The 17,619-nt window shown below is 46.5% G+C and overlaps 1 long non-coding RNA gene across 5 annotated transcripts in view; it reads right to left on the reverse strand.

The window, feature by feature from the left end:
• The window catches only part of LOC122202769, a 52,230-nt gene extending 35,372 nt beyond the window's left edge, over positions 1 to 16,858 (reverse strand). For 2 of the 5 annotated variants that reach the window (XR_006194873.1, XR_006194870.1), the window contains exons 1-2: positions 15,289 to 16,404; positions 14,733 to 14,949 (exon numbers count right to left, since the gene is read on the reverse strand). This is a non-coding gene — a long non-coding RNA (uncharacterized LOC122202769). Of the gene's footprint in view, positions 1 to 14,489; positions 14,591 to 14,732; positions 14,950 to 15,288; positions 16,405 to 16,531 lie in introns of those variants that run through there. The other 3 variants (XR_006194871.1, XR_006194872.1, XR_006194874.1) reach the window with 3 other exon arrangements.
• Between the last annotated feature and the right edge of the window lie 761 nt (positions 16,859 to 17,619).

Consider the following 17,619-nt stretch of genomic DNA (forward strand, 5'->3'; position numbering starts at 1 on the left):
GCGTGGAAGTTGGAGAGCCCCAGAGGAGCCACGGCACCGGATTTCCTTATTGCACGTCCTTGAACTTGTTCCTCCAGGGCCACGCAACGTGGGGATGTGTCTGTGCTGGCCCTTGAAGCAACTGGATGCTTAGTCCCCGCGTGGGGCTCTGTGCAGACAGCTCAGAGCCTGGAGCCTGCTTCGGATTCTGTGTCTCCCTCTCTCTCTCTCTCTCTGTCTCAAAAATAAATGAAAACACTAAAAAAAATTTTTTAAAAAAAGAATGAAATTTTAGGGGCACCTGGGTGGCTCAGTCGGTTAAGCAACTGAATTCAGCTCAGGTCATGATGTCTTGATTCTTGAGATCGAGCTCTGCGTCGGGCTCTCTGCTGTCAGTGCGGAGCCCGTTTCAGATCCTCTGCTCTCCTCTCTCTCTGCCCCTCCCCTGCTCACTCTCTCTCTCTCAGAAATAAATAGACGTTAAAAAAAAAAAAATTTTTTTTAAACATTTTAAATGCTGAAGAGCCCATAAACCCTCCAGAGAGTCATGGTGTGGATACAACTTAATAACGGGAATCACTGGGCAGGACTTGGCTTAAAGAAAACTGAGCGTGTATGGTGCCTTTTGGTCTACTCCCCATCAGAATCAGAGATTTGAATCTGGATGACTCTGGAAAGTAACACTTCGCTTCTCTTACCTCACCTGCTTCCCCACTCAGTTAAGAGAAAAACTCCTAGAATAGAAATGTCAAGACCAATTACATGTACGGCTCAGAACTTAATTTTTCTGTCTTTCCGGAAGCTGCTGCATTATCATTCATCAAGGCAAAGATTGCAACACTGTGGCTCTGCAAAACCTTCACAGAATCATCTGGTCCTTGTTTTTTTGTTGTTTTTTTTTTTTTTCCTACTTTGTTCCTTTTCAGTTAATGCAAAAGAATTTTTCCCCCTAAACATCTCCCACTTCAGGAAAGACTTTGACAACCCCTCATAAGCCTGCATATTTTGTGACAGATCTATGATTATATTTAAGGAGGCTTGTCAGGGGAAGCACACTCAAGCTTTTTTTGTTGTCTTGATTTTAAAGAGTGCAGTGAACTCACTGATGTTCTAATGAGGGCCTTCTGCATCTCAGAAAAGGGGGCGGGGAAGGATGGGACTTACAGAAGGTGGTAGTTACCATTAACAAATAAAAGCAAAATAAATAAACATTCTGAACTAAGCCATGCTAAAGAAAATCAGTCTGGATCAGGGAAGCTGGGGCAACGTGAGCTGAAATGCTCTGGTTGAGTAAAGGGGTCCATGGTGGGGACAAGTCTCCCAGGACACAGAGGTTGTAGGTTTTGTTGTGGTGGTTTTGCAAGGCAGCGGTCAGTGGATACAGCAGGAAACCAGATTCCCTCTGATTACAGAGAAGAGCTTTACAACAATGAGACATGTTTGCAAATGGAATGGACAGAAAAAAAATCATGCACTCCCATTTCCAGAAGTGTTCAGGCAGAGGCTGGGTAATCACCCGGCAAGGAGCGTGTGGAAAGTGTTGCTCCTTTGGGTTGGAGGCAAAACTAGATGACAGAAGGCCAAAGGCGCCTTCTAGCTCTAGAAGTCTGCCATTCCCTGGCTTTGGACCACCAACAACCCACTCCGGGTCTCGATTTCCTTTTCAGAAAGATGAGAGCCATGGCACAGGATAGATATCTAAGATCGTTCCCAGCCCAAGATGGTGTAAGGTCATCACTTGGTAAACTAGTGTATGTTGGAAGGAGTGTTCAGGCATCCTAACTCACTGCCCAACTTGGAAGAGGTCACTGAACTTCCCTGGGCCTTGCTCTGGGGTCTTTCCTATAATCTGTAGACAAGATTGAGGACTGAGTCACAGTACGCCCACCAAATACTTGAGGCACCCCAGTAAAGGGCAATAGGTCGAATGACTAAAGTCAAAACATCTGTGAGACAGAGGTTTTCTGAAGCATATTACAGATGATACCAATGAGGAGGAGCACTGACAAGGCCTCAGAGTTTCCAGTCACAGGATGTAAGAGGGCTCACCATGAGCCTCATGATGGTGATCCGGCGTGGGGAGCAGGTTTGGGGTCTAAAGAGCCAACTCCCCAGCAGGGAGTACGCACTACTCCTGCCTCCTTCCCAGAGGACTTTACAACTTGCTGTACCCCAGGGACTCTTCCCTTTTCAGCCTCATTCATGTTTGGTATACAGCTGGTGCCTAAAATATGTTCGGATGAACAAAATAAGTTTTGCTGAGGGAAAACATCCGTCTATAGCAAATCTATTCTAAACTTCTATATCAACTTCAAAGATGCACATTATATAACAGATAATTACCTTGATAATTATTGTTGAAATACCAGAAAGGAAGGGGGGGGAGGGATAAGGACATCTGTGGCAGCATAGGGACATGTGTCAGGGCTACCAGGCTGGATGACGGCCTGGATGCCTTGAGACCGTTCCCTAGCATGCTCCCTAATTTCTGGTTAAATTTGTCCATGATTGAATGAACATCTGCCTCCCAGGGAACCATTTGTCCTTATACATAGAGAAAAGGCATTCACACTAATCCAAAAAGCATGTTGACTTATTTTCTCTCTAAACTGTTGGGAAAAGAAGAGAGTAGGGCTTCTTTACCTATACAACTGAAATGCAAAGACTTTAAAGGCTCTTTTCCTGCTTCTTATGGTTTGGATCTCCAGGCCCCCGACCAGAGAGCTCCTGTCTAAGCGGCCTGCCCCTGAGTGAAGTAACAGAATGACGGGAAGAATCAGATTCTCTCCCGCTCCCAGGACCCTCTCTCATCTTCTTCCCACTTCTGAACACTTACCCCAAGGCCCAGTGATAATACCCCCTAAGCATTCTGTTGATGCCTATTTTGTGATAGTCATCAGATCTCATTCCCCATTCAGCTCAACAGTCCAAGGCTCCTGGATACACTCACGTACCTCTGTATCACATGAGCAGTGCCCTCCCTGTCCAAAGTGGGGCTTCAAATGATTGCTGAAGATATAGCTAGTCTGTGGCTTAGGGTGTTACTCTTCTAAGAATAGATACATCATAAGACTTTGGTCCAAAGAATGAATCTGTTAGAGGCCTAGAAAGAAGGGGATAGACAAGTTAGATTTGGTACAGAAAACCCTAACTGCGTGACATCCAGCTCTTCCCAAACAACGGTTAGGACACATGAACTGAAAAGAGACTATTTTGAAAAATTCAGAGTGTATGGTTGCCAAGTATATGGTCCACCCACTTTTCAAACTATACAGGTCAATGGATGATACCTACTTATGAGTCTATGGCCTCTAGTGACAATTATTTTCCAACTCTTCAAATGGTTTGCAGATAGGAACTAGTCTGTACTCCCTTGAAGGAGTCTGGTTTGAGGTCTCATTACTTGCATACAAGTGTTTGCTCTCTGCTTAGACAGTAAGCTCGTTGACAGCAAGGATCCTGTCCTAATAATCTCCATATCCACTGTGCAATAAATATGTGATGGGCAGATGGATGGATGGTTACACCTCACTGGGGCCCACAGTGGAAACTGAAGATGCTGTAGGGACAGATTTGTACAGGTAGATGTGGACGTAAGAAGACACCAGAATGCCAAGTAGAGCGAGAAATGGAGGACAGAGCCCTTGGTCCGGCTGGTTTCACAGAGGGACAGGAGAGGGTCTCTGCGCCTTTGTTTCTCTTTCTACCAAAGGACTAGGTTTAAACCATCTCTAAGGCCCCTTCCAATTTGAGATGCTTTTGGACCACAAACTGTGAATCACCACTCGCTGGGCCCTGTAGAACACAAGCTACTTTCATCAGAAGGTCAGTTGGAAGGTGGCAGGCATGTTTTTTAAAGCACTATTTTAAGGATAATCCTTAAACCTTAATCATAATTCGCATGATGAGCTGTTTTCCTCCCACAAGAGGAAATTCTTGCATTTCAGAACCTGCAAACATGAGCAGGAGCCCCTTGTCATAGCACCGAGTCCAAAGAACATCCTTTGACTTCCCTCTTCTTTGGTCCAATGCTACTGATTCCTCTGTGCGAACCTGCCAACTTGGATGCACCGGAAGATGTGTCCCACAGCCATCCCACCACACCCACGCCTTTTCTAGCCGAACTCTGACCTCTGCTTCTTATTATAAGCCAGTGTATACAAGGCAACAGAGACTACCAACAACTCGGTACACACAGGGCTATTGTGAGTCAACTGCTCCAAGTGCATTCAAGTTCAAGGGAATGAGGGGGAGAAGGGCAGAGGGATTCGAATCTTTGACCTGTCACATGGAAGAAGGAAGGAAATCTCATGCTTCTATCCTGTAACGTTTATCATCTTGGATCACAGGCAGTGAATCTACTTATTATGTCCCTTTCCTTCTCCCAGCCCTAAGTTAGGGCTGCTGGCTTGGAAGGCAGGCTACACTGGCCAGGAGGGGAACTGAGAGACCGCATCTTGGATGGAGCCTAACACAGAGTAGTTGTGCTTCTTGAACCACCCTCAACAAGCCCTTTTAACATGCTGTAGACATTGGGAGGTTTGTGGCTGGAATCTTTTTCTGGGGAGATAATACATGCATCAGTTTCCTGGGGCTGCCATAACAAATGACCACAAACTGAATGGCTTCAAACAACACAAAGTTATTCTCTCATTGCTCTGGTGGTCGGGAATCTGAAATCAAGGTGTTGGTGGGGCAACAGGGCCTCTGTAGGCTCTAAGAAAAGAATCCTTCCTTGCCTCTTCCCAGCTTTTGATGGTTGCTGGTATCCCTTGCCCTTCCTTGGTTTGTAGCTACATCACTCCAACTTCTGTCTCCATCTTTACATGGCATCGCCCCCCCCGTGCTGTCTTCACATGGTCCTCTCATAAAGATACCAGCCATTAGACTTAGGGCCTCCCCTAATTCAGCATGACCTCATCTTAATTAAATACATCTGCAAAGACCCTAGCTCTAAAACGGGTCACATTCTAAGGTTCTGGGTAGACAAATTTGGCGGGGGCCGGGGGGATAACACTATTCAACCTAGTACCACAGAGCAAAGGGCAAAGTCCACAGCCTAGAACTCAGGAGATATGGGTTCAAGGTCTGCTTCTTTTATTTACCAGCTACGCAGACATGGATGAGTCATTAAATGCCCAATGCCCTTGCTATAACATGGGAACAACGCCGACATCTCAAGGTTGTTGCGAGACAGGAGTGAGAACCTCTGGGGGACTGGGGTATGGAATTCCTTTGATGCAATGGTAGCACTCAAGTCCACACTAGGCTGGCTAAGCCAGAAGTCACAGAACTTTAGGCGACAGACAGCTTCTGAGACGGCCCCCAAAGACTCCCACCTCCTGACATCCACACCCTTGTATAATCCCTTCCCCTTGATTATTGACTGGACATGTGACAACTCACTGTCTACTGAATCTGGCAAAAGTGATGGGCTGTCACTCCTGAGCCTCCAGCTTGTGTCTTGTTCACCGTCTCTGGCTTTCTCACACCCTCGCTGTGATGGACAGCAGGTGCCATGTTGTAACTGCCCTACAGAGAGAGGCCCACATGGCAAGGGACCAAGGGAGGCCTGTGACCGACGGCCCAAAGAAATTGGAGGATCCTGCCATTACCACTTAAGTGAGCTTAAATGTAGATCCCCCTCCCCCCCCCTCAGTTAACCTTGAGAGGGCTGCAGCCCCAGCCAACACCCCGATTATAGCCTGTGAGGGACCCTGAGCAGAGGATCCCATCCAGATTCCTGACCCACAGAAGTTAGGAGAATAAGAGTTTATTATTTTAAGCCACTAATTGTGGGATAGTTTTGTTTTGTTTTTTTTACACAGCCATAGAGAACTAGTTGCTACAGATTGAATGTTTGTGACACCGCCATCGTCTCCTCATTCTTAGGTTGAAACCTAATCCTCAGTATGATGATATTAGGAGGTGGGGCTTTGGGGGACGTGACTAAGTCATAAGAGTAAAGCCCTCATGAATGAGATTGGTGCCCTTATAAAAGAGACTCCTTAGAGCCTCCTCTCCCCTTCTACCATGAGACGACCCAGTGAGATGACAGCCATCTATGAAATGGAATATGGCCAGACACTGAATTTGGCAGCTCCTTGATCTTGGACTTCTCAGCCATTCAGAACTGGGAGAAATAAATTTCTGTTGTTTATAACCCATCCAGCCTGTGGTATTCTGGTACAGCAGCTCTCACTAAGACATTAATTCAGTTTGTTAAATCAATTTAAAAATTGAGAAACAGGGGTGCCTGGGTGGCTCCGATGTTTGAGCATCCCACTTTGGCTCAAGTCTTGGTCTCACGTTTTGTGAGTTCAAGCCCCTCTTTTCTTTCTAGGAAGCAACTTTGTTCGTGCTGGCACTGCTCAGTTGGGTTCGTACTCAAAGAACTGAGCCCCGAACACCACGTGGCATAGTTTTTTATACGTTTTCTGTTTCTTTGTCTCCCATGTATAGTAACACAAACATGCAGTCTGATTAAGTGGTCTCATGTTACAAGGTCATGAGGGATGTTGTCACGTACATGTATAGCCAGGTTTCCTTGAGGGGATTTTTAGGGTTTTTTGGAGTTGGTTTTTTTTTTTCCCCTGTCCTTAGGGAGGGGACCATACCACAGCCACACCTTTGCCACATCTTTTACCTTGCTTAGAATGCCTTCTGCCAAGTCTATCAAACTCCTATTCACCCTGAAAAGCCTACCTTAAGTCCCACATTCTCCATAAAGCCTGTCCTAACCCAGTAGTGCCCTAGAGTTGGCTCATATAAGCTCACAAGAGTCAACTGGTAATTTTTCAGGAATTTTGCAAGCCAGTTATTGAACATGGGCATTGTTAAAAATTATGCAAACTTACAATGAAAGAAATTATATTAAAGACAGAGGTAGTAAATGCTCAGAACTCAGTATTCTGAACTATCATAATACATTTGACAATAACCTATGCTGGAGCTTAAGTGCCCCGCCTCACCTTTGCGGCAGAGCTCCTCTGTCATGGTGTGTCCTTGTGTGTCACTTCCCAACTCCACATCTCGTGAAGTCACCTTGGTGACTTGAAATTGACCGTGGTGGCATTACGGTATTGACACCGTGGCAAGCGGCAAATGCTACCAAATAAAACTTCAATTTTCTTCCCAGGAGCTGGTCGTTAAACATTTTTACCAGCACCACCACTGAGTCCAGCCAAAGTAATCCCTCTGAATTCTAAACTCTCGTAGTGCTTCCTAACTTTTCTGCTCAGTGAATGGTCACTTGGCATTTGCTGCCCTAGTTACCAGGTGCATTTCTTGTATGTGTGTGCACACACACACGCACATATGCCTTCTCCCCCTAACTGGGTTATTGTCAGCTTTAGGGGCTGGAACAACATCCCCTTTATCCTTTGTGAGCTGCCCTTTCCTTAAATAACTGAACAAAATGCATCCTCCTCCCCAGGGTGAAACCCAGCACCATCTCTAGACTTCCCGGCACTCCTAGGGGCTCACATTCTTACCATCCCCCCTACTTCCATTCTGGCTCCTGGCCTCCCCTTGCTGCTGCACTTCTGTTTCTGCCCCCCACCAGCCCCTACCATTCCTCCTTCACCACCACCCCTCTCCCCAGCCCAGCACCATGGACATGGCAATACAACTTTACCAAGGGTTTGGATTAGATGGAACTGGAGAACAGCACAGGAATCAGTAATAATTCACCATCAGGCATCACTTCCCTGATAAACACATTCCCGTCACCAGGGATCTGTCCTTGCCCTTTTTCTCAGTGGTCCCCTCTCCACCAGGACCTTTAGCTCCATGTTTAAGAGATCTCAACTTTAGGGGCGCCTGGGTGGCTCAGACGGTTGGGCGTCTGACTTTGGCTCAGGTCAGGTTCTCACAGTTTGTGGTTCGAGCCCTGCGCCGGGCTCTGTGCTGACAGCTCAGAGCCTGGAGCCTGCTTCTGATTCTGTGTCTCCTTCTCTCTGGCCTCCCCTCACTCATGCTCTGTTTCACTCTCTCTCTCAAAAATAAACACTAAAAAAAAATTTTAAAGAGTTCTCAATCTTCTGTTTCCTTACCCACAAAATGAAAACCACAATTTGTATAACTTTATGATGCCAAGAGATTTGCTATGAATCACTCCCCAACTAAGGACCCATTTTGCACATGAAAAAATTATGATAAAAGCTCTCAATAAATTAGGTAGAGAAGGAATGTACCTCAATATAATAAAGGCCATATATGACAAGCCCACAGCCAACATCATACTCAATGATCAAAAGCTGGAACTTTTTCCTCAAAGATCAGGAACAAGGCAATGATGCCCACTTTCGCTATTTTAACTCAACATAGTAGTAGAAATCCTGGCCAGAGCAATTAGGCAAGGAAAAAAAGCCATCCAAATTAGAAAGGAAGAAGTAAAATTATCTCTGTTTGCAGATGACATGATACTATATATAGAAAACCCTGAAGACACCACCAAAAACTGTTAGAATCCAATAAACAAATTCAGTGAAATTTCAGGATGCAAAATCAATTCGCAAAAATCAGTTGTGTTGTCATACCCTGATAATGAACTATCAAAAAGAAAAATTAAGAGAACAATTTTATTTACAACTGCATCCAAAACATCTAGAAATACATTTCACCAAGGAGCCAAAAGACTTGCACACTGACAACTGTAAAACATTGAGGAAAGAAGTTGAAGACACAAAGAAGTGGAAAGATACTCTGTGCTCATGGACTGGGGGAATAAATATTGGTAAAATGTCCACACTACCCACAGGAATCGACGTATTCAATGCAGCCCCTATCAAAATCCCAATGGTGCTTTTCACAGAAAGAGAATCAATAAACCTAAAATTTGTATGAAACCACAAAAGACCCCCAACAGCCACGGCAATCTTGAGAAAGAAGAGTAATGCTGGCTGCATCATGCTTCCTGCTTTCAAACTCTATTACAAAACTGTAGTAGTCAAAACAGTATGGTATTGGCATCAAAATAGACACATGGATCAATGGAACAGAACGGAGAGCCCAGAAACAAACAAACAATTATGTGGTCAATTAATTTACAACAAAGGAGCCAAGGAAATGGGGAGAGGTCTGTCTCTTCAATAAATGGTGTTGGCAAAACTAGACAGCCACAAGCAAAAGAACGAAACTAGACCACTGTCTTACACCAGACGCAAAAATAACTCAAAATAGATTTTTCAAAACTTGAACACAAGACCTGAAACCATAAAATTCCTGGAAGAAAACATAGGCAATAAGCTCCTTGACGTCAGTCTTGTGATGAGTTTTTTTGGATTTGACACCAAAAGCAAAGGCAACAAAAACAAAAATAAGCGAGTGGAACCACATCCAACTAAAAAGCTTCTGCACAGCAGAGGAGACTATCAACAAAGTGAGAAGGCAACATACTGAATGGGAGAAAATGTCTGCAAACCATGTATCCAATAAGAGGTTAAAATCCAAAATATAGAAAGAACTCATACAACTCAATGGCAAATATATATATATATATATATATATGTGTGTGTGTGTGTGTGTGTGTGTGTATATATATATATATATATAATTTTTAAATGGACATATATATGTATATATGTATATATAAGTAAAATATAAATATATATGATTAAAAAATGGACAGAGAAGGGACGCCTGGGTGGTGCAGTTGGTTAAGCGTCCGACTTCAGCCAGGTCACGATCTCGCGGTCCGTGAGTTCGAGCCCCGCGTCGGGCTCTGGGCTGATGGCTCGGAGCCTGGAGCCTGTTTCCGATTCTGTGTCTCCCTCTCTCTATGACCCTCCCCCGTTCATGCTCTGTCTCTCTCTGTCCCAAAAATAAATAAAAAACGTTGAAAAAAAAAAATGGACAGAGAAACTGAATAGGCATTTTTCCAAAGAGAACATACAGATGGCCAACAGGTACATGAAAAGGTGCTCAACATCATTAATCAGGGAAATGTAATTAATACTACACTGAGATACCACCTCATACCCATTAGAATGGCTAGTATCAATAATAATAATAATAATAATAATAGCCAGCATTGGTGAGGATGTGCAGGAAAGGGAAGCCTTGTGCCCTGTTGGTGGGAATGTAAGTTGGTGTAGCAACTATGGAAAACAGTCTGGAAGTTCCTCAAAAAATTAGAAATAAAACTACAATATGACCCAACAACCCCACTTCTGGGTATTTATCCAAAAGGAGTTATTTCTTTTAAATGTTTATGTATCTTGAGAGAGAGATTGACAGCAAGCAGAGAGAGAGGACAGAGAGTGAGGAGAGAGAAAATCCCAAGCAAGCTCCATGCTGTCAGCACTGAGCCTGACATGGGGCTCGAACCCACAAACCGTGAGATCAAGACCTGAGCCAAAACCAAGAGTAGGATGCTTAACTGACTGAGCCACCCAGGTGCTCTAACCAAAAGAATTTATTTATTTTTTCTAAATGTTTATTTATTTTTGAGAGAGAGAGACAGACAGAGAGACAAAGCACGAGCAGAGAGAGGAAGACAGAAAATCCAAAGCAGGCTCCAGGCTCTGAGCTGTCAGCACAGAGCCTGATGCGGGGCTCGAACTCACAAACTGTGAGATCATGAGCTGAGCCAAAGTCAGACGTTTAACCAACTGAGCCATCCAGGCACCCCCTAATCAAGAGGATTTAAAACAGGATGTTGAAGAGATAGCTGCACACCCAAGTTCACTGAAGCCTTTATTCACAATATCCAGGAGGTAGAGGAAACCTGAACGTCCATCAACAGATAAACAAAATATGGTCTATACATGAAACGCAATACTATTCAGCCTTAAAAAAGAGGAAATCCTGTCATGTGTTATAATAGGAATGACTCTTCAGGATATTTTGTTAGTGTAATAGGCCAGTCCCCAAAAGACAAATACTGCATGTTTCCATTTATACAAGGTATCTAAAGTAACCAAGCTCATAAAAACAGAAAGTAGAATGTGGTTGCCAGAAGTAGGGAGAGAGCAAAAAGAGGAGTTCTTGTTCAATGAGTCTAGAGTTTCAGTTTGCAAGATGAGAAAGTTCTAGAGATCTTGTTGTACAACAATGTCCATACTGTTAACAATATTGTAATGTACCCTTAACACTTAAGAGGGTAAATCCATGTGTTTTACCACAATTTTTTTTAAAAGGGCACAGACCAATCTCATTCTAAAAATACGTGATTCTATGACAGAACTCTAGAAACAATACGAGGCCATCATGCGTGTGCCTGATATAAATTAATTTTGGACTCTCTGTGGTTTTGGAATATCTAGATTGCTCTTCCCCACCAGTATCGTGGATAAGTAAGAGGTAAGTTTAATAAGGTGTTCAAGTGTCTCACTGAGCCCACTTTTAGTCTTGGGACATTCCATACACTCTATATTCTTCTTACGATGGGAAAAACAGGCTTCTCTCCCTGCATTTGAGATCAAGACCTGAGCCAAAACCAAAATGCAAATGCACACGGTAGACACAGCCAAGGGATGGCCCCACATAGGGAGTGCTGGACAGAACCTGTTATCACCACTCGAGGCTGGTCTAGTTCCTGGCCCAGCACTTGCCTCTGCTAAACCTCCTTGTGCATCCGGAACCCAGACGACTGCTGCTTACAGACGAGCTTCCTTTCTGCCGGAGAGCAGCCTGCTGGGAAGCACCACCCTACCTAAGTGAACTTACAGTAGATTCTTTAGAAGCTGAAAAATCCTCTTCGCCCTTCATTCTTTATTTTGTGAATTAAAAGTTTTGTTAACAGTGTTTTCTTGAAGCAGGGTTTCCACTCCAATCACATGGGATGGTTTTTCTAACGCTTATGCCAAAGGATGGCCACCCATCATCATAGTGGCTTTGCTGGAGACTCTAAATGGCTTCCCAAGGCCGCAAGCCTCATGTAGACTTGGGGTTGGGAAAAGACCAGTTTGGATTTTGCAAGTGCACCACAGGCCACCTCCCACGCCTGAACGCATTTTATCAGAATGATCTGACGTCCAAATTAACGTCAGATGATTTTAGCCCATTTATGTCACAAAATCACGCATTTTCAGAGCCAGAAAGGATCTGAGAGGTCTTCTAGGTCAATGCCCTCATGCTACTGAGGAGGTAACTGGCGGGCACTACGTCGAAGAGGGCCATCGAATGACACCTGCTGGCCCAACAGAGACTGGGCCAGAAGCCAGCCGGGCCTCCCAACTCCCCACTATTGTATCTTCCCATTACGGCCTGTCAGAGTTTCCAGATAACCACAATATTGACAAGACCCTGCCAGCGGCCCACCAACTTCAGTCAATATTTGCTACGAGAAAATTCCAGCAGAACCTAGAGATTTGGAAATGTGTGTTCATGTGGTTCGATGTGTTCAACCGGAAAAAGAGGCTTTTTGACTTTTCTGTAAGCGATCTGTTTACTTAGTTCACTCCTGTTGAGTGTTTTGTACCAGATTCATGCTCAGCAAATTCACGTTCCACAAACACCCAGCCCATTTCTCCTGCATCCGCACCCCTGGAAAGGACGCACGTGACAAATGCCTTCTGGGCCCTTGAGGCAGTCTAATAGGGGTAGCAGGTTAGGTCTAGGATGTTTTCGTATTCGGTCCCCGGGACTTCACTTAATGGGACCAGTGATTCAAAAGCCAGAGGACCCGGCTTTGAATTAGGGTCTGACCAGTCCCTGTCTGACTCCCTCAGAAAGGTTCAGTCCTGACCTGGCCTGCAGGAGGGATTTAAGAAGCTGTAGCCCTGAACTCTAAGCTTCACCTCATGCCAACTGCTAATTTCCTAAGTCGGTATCCACGAAAGTGTGGTTCTACTGAGCCCAAGGGGTAGCCTCTCATGGCATCATCTACCGGGTTCCGCGGTTTGTTCTCTGCACACTCATTCACTCACTCTCCCCCGCAACCTTACGACAGATGTCCCTACTGCTGGGTTCTGGATTCCCTGTGCCTATATGCTGCCCTCCTCTTGGGACACAGGACAATCTTAACTAGACTTCTTCAGGGCTGAAGGCTCACCTGGCTGGTGGTTCTGATCCTACATGTCTATACATTCAGCTGGTGCCCCAGAAGAATGGGGGGCCTGGAGACTAAACAGCTCTCTGGCTTCCCTTCCGGTCTCTACTACGTCTGACCCATCCCTCCTTCAGCTCTTGGGTCCTGCTCCAGATCAAGCCTATATTGTTTTATGAAAGTCAAGGGGGGCAGGCTAAATACACATGACTTAAAGAAGTGCTGTGCACACATAAATATACAAGCACATGTATTATTTCTCTGGTCGTTGGCATGAAGGCATACAGGACAGGGTGCCAAGAATTTGGCCACTAGAACATAAAGCTGTTGGGTCTCATAAGGTAAGTCTGATTATTTATTGTCTCTAAAGTCATCTGGTTTTGAACAGGGGCTGAAACGTTCTCACTGAATGAAGATGAAAACTTTGAGGATCTGAACATGGTGATGGGTCCATCCTTGTCCCCGGGCTACCATGGACGTCCCTGATATGTGGAAACTCACTAGCCATCGGAGAGAGATCAAAACAAGACTTTGAATATTGAGCACCTATTCTGAAAGCATGTGTGTATATGTTCCTTATAAAAATACCAAATCGGGTGACATAACGAATAGTCTGTTTCTACTTAAGTTTTGTTGATCAGCAATCCGGGTCCGTGATTTCTTCCCCTTGACAACTGCCAAAAACATGCACCTTCTTTATACAGTTCTCAAAAATGAATCCAGCCTGGGCCGTTGTCCTACGCTTAAGACTTGGCTTTTTCCCGGAGCCCTGAGAAAGGTCACGCAGGAAGTGGAGTAGGAATAAGCTGGCGACCCCTGGGTGGAAAACAGTGCAGCCTTAGCCGACAGAGAAGCAGAGGAGGCCCCCAGAGGCCCAAGAAGATGAAGGCTCCCAGTTGACTTGGTGATGGGGTGGTAAACACAAAGTCAGGAGTATGGTAGTCACGGAGGCTGACCGTGCGGAGTGCGTTACGGAACAACTAGCGACAGGTCCCCTTTGCCCTCTCGTTCTGTTCTGACCCCAATAATTCAGAGATGTAAGATTTGTACAGTCAGTTCTGAAGTTATTTCACATGGTAATTCCTTACAAGTATGTATTTGGCTCGCAGACCTTTGGAATGATGTTGTAAACTGTCTTCAGTTGTATTCACGAGGAGTAGAGTTCGAAAGAGTTTCACGTGTGAGTGATTTACAACGGAGGCGCTCCCATGAGAAACCAGCAAGGGGGCGGGGGTGGGGGGAAGGCAGCAGCTACAGCAGCCCCAGGGCCATCCACCAGAGAAGGTCTCAGGTGGGAGCCTTTGGAAGCAAAGCACTCAGAAACTGGGGGGTGGGCGCACAGATCCAGTGAGCAGGCTCCGGCAGGGTCTGGGGGCAGCACTCACACTGTTGCTACACCTAGGCCAGCTCACTTGGTCCCTAAACAACTCAGGGAGGCAGGAGGGATTATATCCCCCCTTTACAGACTGGGGGAGCTGAGATAAAGAGAAAGTGCACCCGAGGTCACACACGAACTCACCTGGCTGAGTGACTCAGGGTGGCTCCGTCGGTGCAGCATCAGACTCTTGATTTCGGCTCAGCTCATGGTGCCACGGTCACGGAATGGAGTCCCACGTTGGGCTTTGCACGGACAGAGTGGATCCTGCCTGGAATTCTCTCTCTCTCCCTCTCTCTCTCTCTGCCCCTCCCCGGCTCGTGCACGTGCACGCGCTCTCTCTTGCAAAATAAATAAATGAACATTAAAAAAAAAAACACAACTCACCTGGTTGTGCCTGGTCTTCCAGACTCTTCTTCCGCTCTACCACAGAAAGGGATTCTTCCTACTGTCCGTGACAGTTTCCCACCTGGCCTTGGCGATGTGTGATGTGCGTCCAGGGGGAAGCAAGGTAATTAGCAAGTCAGAGCAGCTGCGTTCCAAAGCCAGCTGGAAATCACTTTTGGATTTGTTGCTGTTGTCAATTATCCAGCTTCTTAGCCCCCTAAATCAGAACAGATAATTAGGATTTGGGAACAGTTGTGTGCTTAATAATCTTAACAGCTCTAGGAAGCAGACTTCAGAATAGGGCTGTTTTGGATAGACATTTTGATAGACATTCTCCTAATGTGCCTTTGCGTTGCCCCAGCCTGAATCTGGGCCGCTCCTGTCTGGGGCAGGGCTCTCCCTTCTGCTCATTCTCCACCCACGTCCTCCTGGCAGTCAAGACCCCCTGCTTTAAGCCTCTGGGCAAGTCTTGCCGGAGACCCTCCTTGCCCCCAGAGGGACTCCCCACTGTGGACGTTGGCTGTGCAGCCTTTTGGTGATGTCTCGTCCTGCCTACCTTTCTAATGGGTTTGCTTCTTTCTGCCCAAAGCGAAGATCTGCTTCTTGGGACCGGGTTCACATCCAGCGCCACATCTGAGTATCGTCTACGAAGTCCAGCACGATGCTTTGAAAACAGTAGATGCTGGCACAGGCAGTCACTCGATTTCGGAGACCGAAAAATGAAAGCGCTAGGAGAAGCCCACCCAGATAAAGCGCAAGCCCCGGGCAACGTTTAGCTGGGAAACGCTTCCTGTCGATTTTCCTGGTTGAAACCAGGATGGATCTGAGATCTCTGTTGGAGACCACCCCTTTTAGGGCTGGCAAAGAAAGGGACAGGCTCTGGAGTCAACCTGACGGCCTGCGTTATTAAGCGTGTGACCTCAGGCAAACCTACTTCCCTTTTCTCTGCCTCTCTTTGCCACTCTGTAAAGAGAGGTAAATGATAGCTCCTGTCTCATAGGGTTGTGGGGATTAAATGAGTCTCAGGTGTATAAAGAACTTGGAAGGGTGCAGATTAAGCCTGCCAAATCTATTATTATCATTACTATTGTTCTAGTTTATCCAAAGCGTAAAGAATTTGCCTAACATTCCCTATCTGGGAAGACTGTGCTCACATATCACCTTCTCGGTGAAGCCTCCCCCAACCGCCCTGTTTAAATGCAACCCTCTCCCTTCTCTGTTCTCCTTAACCCCCTTCCCTGCTCATCCCCTTCTAACCTACTACGTCATTTGCCTATTAGCTCTTCCCTTCACTAGGGGGAAGGCAAGGGCAGGAGTTTGTGCCTATTTTATTCCCTGCTGGACCCCTGGGGTCTAGAACAGTGCCTGACAGGACACACGGTAGCGGCATGAGAAATATCTACCGAATGATGACGCGACCAGCCTGGGATGGGGTGCTGCCCTGGCCGCTGTGAGCCCCACCACAGACAGCCTGGGTGACGAGCTGGGGTGTGGCTCCCAGGCTCCCTCCCCACACCCCCACAACTCCCAGCACGCGCAAATACACAGTGACATTTCAGCAGCAAACCCCAGAGAAGTTTCTACATCCACGTGCAGGTGCTGCAGGGATTAGAAGGAAGAGTGGTGGGGCTGCTAGGCAGAGACTTTCAACTCCCGGTGTGGCTAGCTGTGAGACTTGGATAAGGCCCTCTGCCTCTTTGGACCCCCCCCCTTGTCTGGGGCATGTGGTCGCCAGGCTCCTACCCCCCGCCCTTCCCCACCCCAGACTCCTGGGTCGTGTGGCTTCAAGCCTTCCTCACTTGCGGATTCCAAGATGCCAAGGTCTTGCGCAGCTTGCCTGGTCTTCCCTGATTCAAATCAACAAAAGTGGCTGCGGGCGCAGCCGCTGTGAATGGAGCCCTGGCCCAGGGGAGAGGAAGGGGCTGCACCTGCCCCTGGGGGGGCCGCGGGCCTGCCCTCCTGTGATCCCGGGCAGCGGGACTCAGACGCTCCCTGGATCTCCGAAGCTGGGAGCTGCTTGGGTGGGGCACGCGTCTGCACCGGGCAGTTTTTTTTTTCTTATTGCCAAGAATTTCCGCTTCCAATGGCATTCATCTTTCCCAGGAACACCCCTCAGCTAAAAGCAAAAAGAGAAAGCAAACAAAAGAAACTCTCCCGGAACAAGGAGACTTTCTTTCTCTGACTGCGAGTCCCTGATAAGGAGAAAGCCTCTGCCAATTGTGGCATCCTGTTCTGGACCTGCCCTGCCAGCTCCTCTCCCTGGCAAGGCCCCCGGGGCTCCTCTGGGTGTTATTAATGGAGGTGGGGGGGTGGGGGCTGGATGGCTTACAAGGTCAGCGGTAGACAATCTTTTGAGAATTGGGGACATGAATTCAAGCTGTCGGCCAAGTGTGCAAAATTGCCCAGCTGAGGCTGATTAACTTTCCCTCGCTCCTATATACACTTCTTTTTTCTTTTTTCCTTGTTTTCCTTATTTTATTTTATTTTTAAGTAAGCTCTACGCCCAACGTGGGACTTGAACTCATGACCCTGAGATCAAGAACCTCATGCTCTACCGACTGAGCCAGCGGGGCACCCCATCTCTCATACACGTTTCTGAATAATATCTTAGATGCATTCCTGCTAGATGTTTAAAAAATAGAAATGACTGTATCATCTTTCCTAGTCCCAGATACCTCTTCCACTTTCATAACAAAACCCACAGGCACGGACCCAACAGAGACTGAATTGTGTTGTAGAGGGCTCTGCAGTCCAGTATAGAGAACTGAGTGTTCAAAATGTGGCTAGTCCCGGGGCACCTGGGTGGCTCAGTCGGTTGAGCGTCTGACTTCAGCTCGGGTCATGATCTCACGGTCCGTGAATTCGAGCCCCGCCTCGGGCTCTGTGC

Source organism: Panthera leo, chromosome D2 (genome assembly GCF_018350215.1).
Source record: "Panthera leo isolate Ple1 chromosome D2, P.leo_Ple1_pat1.1, whole genome shotgun sequence".
Taxonomy (NCBI): Eukaryota; Metazoa; Chordata; class Mammalia; order Carnivora; family Felidae; genus Panthera; species Panthera leo.